Source organism: Macaca mulatta, chromosome 13, assembly GCF_049350105.2.
Source record: "Macaca mulatta isolate MMU2019108-1 chromosome 13, T2T-MMU8v2.0, whole genome shotgun sequence".
Classification (NCBI taxonomy): Eukaryota; Metazoa; Chordata; class Mammalia; order Primates; family Cercopithecidae; genus Macaca; species Macaca mulatta.
In genome coordinates this window covers 99,778,195-99,784,194 of record NC_133418.1, presented here as the reverse complement: position 1 = coordinate 99,784,194, position 6,000 = coordinate 99,778,195, and positions in this window count along the sequence as shown.

The following is a 6,000-nucleotide window of genomic DNA, read 5'->3' as shown; positions in this document are numbered from 1 at the left end:
TAGCAGCCCTGTACCCACACCCACACACGCCGGAATTACATCCACTCCCCATGCTGGCAGCTCTGGCCCTACTATATGCACACTACTATATGCACACTTGGCCTCCTCACCAGCCAGCACCCAGGCAGCCTCTTGTCTCCCTCTCTCCTGCATTCCACTCGAGACCCACCATGCTGACCCCACAAGCCTGGGCCTGGTATGCAGCATCTCCTCGACATCCAAGCAGACATGGGGCTGGAGCTACCCACTGAGGCAGTCTCAGGGGTTGTGGACCTGTCACTTCACAAATACCTTGACTCAGCCCAGCCCTGACTCTTCTCCTGTCTCTCCTTATCCTTCTGCCACCAAATGACGCCTTGCTTAAACCCAGGACTGTCACAGGATCATTATTATTATTATTATATTTATGTATTTATTTTTTGAGACAGAGTTTTTCTCTGTTGTCCCAGCTGGAGTGCAGTGGTGCCATCTTGGTTCACTGCAACCTCCCACTCCCAGGTTCAAGTGATTCTCATGCCTCTGCCTCCCAAATAGCTGGGATTACAGGCACACACCACCACGCCCGGCTAATTTTTTGTAATTTTAGTAGAGACGGGGTTTTTCCACGTTGCCCAGGCTGGTCTCGAACTCTTGAGCTCAGACAATCTGCTTGCCTCGGTCTCCCAAAGTGCTGGGATTACAGGTGTGAGCCACCGCACTTGGCCTGTCACAGAATGGTATTTATTAACCAAATGGCTCCAGTAGCTCCCTCTGTCCCGTAAGTTCTTGCCAGACCTCCCACTCCCAGCTCTGATGACACTGGGACAATCAGGCATGGCTTCCAGAGCGAAAGGGCACCAATACCCACCTCTCCCAGCCCTCCCATCTCTCCTTGGAGCTAAGTCTTGAAGATTCAGTCTGAGTTCCATCTTCTACCAGGATTCCTTCAGGTAAGCTAATTTTCAAAATTCAGTGGTCAGATGAAGTTGCTTATTATACCTCTTGCTTCTTACTAATTTCTAGATTCTAAAAAAAAAAAAAAAAAAAGAAAATCTTAGGTCTTTACTTCCCCGCTGAGATGAACACGTTTCTGAATTGGTCAAACTAAGAACCAGGTTTGCTTCTTTCTGAACTGAGAGCCTGAGAGCTGAAGATGCCGTCAGTCTGCCAGTCACTCGGATAAATCAGGCAAGTGTGTGAGGAGCCAATCAAAATGTGCAGCTACTTTGCCCCAGTAAGTTTTATTTCTGGGAATCCATTTTAAGGAAAAAATACAAAATATAGAGAGAAAAAAGCCAAAACATAAAAATGTTTACAGAAGCTCTATTTGTAGCTAAAATTAAAAATAAAATAAAAACAAATATCCAACCAGAAAGTGCCACGAAGCCATTAAAAAAAAATTCCACTACTAAAGAACTCATCCATGTAACCAAACCACCTGTACCCCAAAAACTATTGAAATAAAAATAATTCTACATCAACACTGAAAAATACTAAGAAAAGTACGATACAATGTACTTTTTAAAAATGCATAGTTACAACTTTGTGAAAAAGAAAAACGTGCCCATGAGGAAAAAGCCTGTTAGTTTAGTAGGGCTGTCCTCTTTTCCTCAAACAGTTCCCCTTGTAATTTTTTTCAATACTGCCAGTGAAGTGGTACAGTCCTAAACCTCCCCGAAACCTAATGTAAGAGAAATCTTGAGTAACTTGAGTAACCCTTCTTTTCTTTTTCTTTTTTTTTTTTTTTTTTTTGAGACAGAGTCTCCCTCTGTCACCCAGGCTGGAGTGCAGTGGCACAATCTCAGTTCACTGCAATCTCCACCTCCCGGGTTCAAGCAATTCTCCTGCCTCAGCCTCCCGAGTAGCTGGGATTACAGGTGCCCACCACCATGCCCGGATATTTTTTGTGTTTTTAGTAGAGAGAGGGTTTCACCATGTTGGCCGGGCTGGTCTCGAACTCCTGACCTCAAGCGATCCACCTGCCTCGGCCTCCCAGTGTGTTGGTATTACAGGCATAAGCCACCATGCCCAGCCAAGTAACCCTTCTTTAAGAGAAGCAAGCACTGGCTAGACCTACTAGGCACCTAGAAGATGAAACTGAAACACAGATGCTTGAGGTCTTAGAGTTGAGATGTGGTATGAATCGTCCCAGTTCCTGCATTTATTCAGATGGTCTTATTTATTTATTTACTTGATACAGTTTCACTCTGTTGCCCAGGCTGGAGTGCAGTGGCGCACAGAGCTCACTGCAACCTCCACCTCCCAGGTTCAAGCGATTCTCCTACCTCAACTTCCCAAGTAGCTGGGATTACAGGCATGCACCACCACACCTGGTTAATCTTTGTATTCTTAGTAGAGATGCGGTTTCAGCACATTGGCCAGGCTGATCTCGAACTCCCAACCTCAGGTGATCCGCCCACTTCAGCCTCTCAAAGTGCTGGGATTACAGGCATGAGCCACTGCACCCAGCCAGATGGTCACTTTAGATAGGTGGAGACAGAGAACTAGTGATTAATGAGTCATGCAGACAAAGGGAACACTGGGTGAAGGGCTCTGCAGACCATGAGGCACTGTCCACTTGCAAGACAGCTCTGGGGAGGGCCAGACAGTGAGAGGAACTCAGACTCGGGGTCTGAAGGAAAACTGGCGGTATCCCCAAGTGGTTGTCACTGCCCTCAAGGTGCCCTTGCATTGTCGGCTGGAGCAGGGAAAGGGGCCTCCCTCCCCTTATGCTGACACTGGCTTCCCCGCACCATTCCACCCGCCTGTGGAACACCTGGAAAGACCCCAGCCCTTTGGGCTCACCCCATCAGTGTTTACAAACACTGGCCTACCGACTCTTGCTTTTTCTAGGACAAACGCCCCAATCTGTTCCGGGGCCCCTTGACAGTCCAGACCATCTACCACTCTGGATGCTCGCTTGCTGCCAAAACCCTGTTTAGAGTACCCAGGTTCAAAAATCCTCCTCCCGCCGCGTCTGACCAAGGCATTGGCGAAAGGCGTGCTCCTCTCCCTGCTCTGGTGTTAAAACCTCTGTTGCTCAGCCCAGAGCTGAATTTGCTTTCCCAGCAACCCTGTCTCACCATGACTTATTTTTCAGCTTCCAGTCAATCAAACTCTTTCCTGCACCCAGGGGACAGCCCCCATTTACTAACTTGATGCTCACACAGGTGACTGTTTTAGGGAGGCCCTGCATGGTCTGGGCCTAGCATGGTCTGACACTAGCACCTCCCCGCTTAGGTACTTGAGCACCCTGGAGAGATGGCTGTGAACAGTCACGACAGGGAAAGGAGACGCAAGACAAAAAGACATTATTACGGTGCTTTTTCCGTTTTTCTTTTTGCACAAAAACAGTCCATTTATTCAAGTGTTCTCCAGCACAAGTACATTAGAAAGGAGCTTTATTATATTCTTCTGGGCACAAAAAAAAAATGTGATGAAGGCGGAACTGACAGACTTTCTACATCTGTTGTACGCATTGACCTCTTTAATTATTTCATAAACAGCTATGTCACGAGCATCACTTACACAGAGATACAACAGGACACCAGGCGGGTGGGGCAGGGACCCACTCGGGCCCCCACTCACCCCTCCCTGGATGTCCTAGAACCAGACTGTGAAATGTACATTATTATTGTCAATAAATAGAGAAGCAACCCTAAAAAAAAAAAAAAAAAAAAAAAAAAAAAAAAAAAAAATACAGTGGTGAAAGGATGCTGGAACCAGGAAAAAATAATAATAAAGGAAAAAAGAGGAACTTAAGAGAAAGGAAAGAGGGCTGGGGAGGGAAGAGTCTGGGAAGTCCTGCATTTAGCTGCGTGGAATGTGGAGTAAAAGTGCTCTGCCACCGGGGTCAAAGCGAAATCGTCTGTAACAGTAAAAGTTATTACCAAATCAGCTACGGAGTTTATTCTTCAGTATGAATACATGATTTCCCACAAATAAGTAAGCACCCGCTACTTCAATGCCTCAGCTAAAACACATGAAATCGCTCATTTAGTTTTCAAGTACAAAGTTAAAATGCCTTTTTAATAATAATATATCAGAGTAAAATAATAGTCTCTTTTAAACTCCACTACAAGAAAACAAAACAAACAGTCATTGTCCAGACAGCAGACTTAATTTAACAATATATATTTTTAATAAAATGTTTTAGCACCTTGTTGAGTCACCTCCTCCCTCTGCGTATTCTAAGGAATTTCAGCATTTTTGTTGTCTGTTGAATTCTAGGGCTGTGCAACCAAATCGGTGGGTGAAGTGAAATGGGACTAGGGGACGCTTTAGACCACTGCTCATGTCCTCAGGCACAGGGTTGGAGGCCGCTAGGCTGGGGCTGGGGGAGCCGCCCTCCTCACCCCCCAGTGGAGCTGAGCCAGGGAGCGTTCCAGTTACGGGAGTTTCGGGAGCCCGGGCCCTCTGGTGGGGGAAGTGAGTAAGTCACCACCAGTAAAGGGATCTTGTGTCCTTGTCCTCCCTGCTCCTTGTTTCTCCCTCCCCCAGAACTCTGCTGCCTTGGGTCAGAGACAGGTCACCCACCAAAGGCCCACCTTAGCTGGGTCTTGGAAACACAGAGACAAGGTTCCCCAACTCACTCCTCAAAGACCCTGGCCTGCCTTTACCAAAACGTAAAGATTCCAGAGCCCATACTACAACAGCAGAGTCCATCCTCTCACCCTTCCCTCTCCTCCCGGTCCTCCTGACCCCAGCACAGGGCCTGGTGAGGAGGCGGCGGACACTTTCTTTAATCCCAGCTCCGCAGGGCATGGCCAGAAGGGCATCCTAGCTCCAGACCATCCCTCCACTACACCTTTTCCAACCCCGGGGTTGGGAGGGAGGAATTTTCAGCTGCTCCCTGGCAAACAGGCAGGACTCCCGGAGGACAACTCCAGGGTCCTCTCTAGTCTCCCGCACTGGGAGCAGGCAGCCTGGAGAATGCGCAATGACGAACTCAGATTACTCACCTCCCGGGACCAAAACAGGGGCCTGGCTAGAAACTCGGTTCCCACTGGAATCTTGGCTCTGCCATGCTCCCGACCAAAGGAAGCAAGCAGCCCTTTTCAGGGTACAGTGCCAGGCAGCACCCCCTTCCCACCTTGGCCCTAACCCACAGCTTGAGGGGGCTCCTAAAAGCAACAGCTCTGAAAGACACTTGGGGCCACTGCAACTCTGCACCAAGCAGGGTAGCAACAGGAATTCAAAACTGCCTCCCAAATCTACTCTATTTATATAAGCAAAACTATGGAATAAACGACTGCAGTTTTCCTATAAGAACATCTCCCAGATGGCTCTGCTGAAATATTCCTTCTCCTGCTGGGAAGGTGGGTGTTCCTATCTAGGCTTCCCCAGAGTCACCATGGCCTGGTGGCCAATTATCGGGAAGCAAAGGGAGCTGGGCCCTGTGAGACCCCTTTGGTGTCAGCCTTCCTTCCTGCTGGGGTGCCTGTCCCAATCCACACTCCTGCAACGTGCCAAAAATCACACGGGCATCTCTACCAGCCAATCACACCCAGGCCCGTTTCAAAAGCTAAGAGGTCCCGGATGCTCTCTTGGAAAGTTTGCTTTCCAATAGGATGTTCGATAGCAAGAAGTCTCTGGGGCCTAGAGAGAAAAGGACAGCAACAGATTCATGTCATCATCTGTGGACCGCAGACCCCTGCTAGTGCCCGCCTGCGGCCCCCCAGTCTGCCGGTGCACTGACCTGCCACTCCCGCAGGGCGGGGGTTAGTACCAGCCGCCTGCTGGAAACTAGCTGCCTGCTTAGGCAGGAGGCCAAGGACTGTGTCCTCTGCACTAGCATCTGGCTACCTCCCCCAGGCAAGAGCCACGGATCTCTTTGGCATCATGCTCCACCTGGCACCTGCAGGAGGGAAGCTGTCATCTTCAGCCCCCAGAACCCTTGTTTCTAAGGGGGAAATGGGCCTGCTCTTTGGAAAGAAAATTCCACAGGGAATATGGTAATTTTCCCTAGGCCTTCTTGGCTCTCCCCTCCACTGCCTCTAACCTCTGCCTTATCTACAGCCT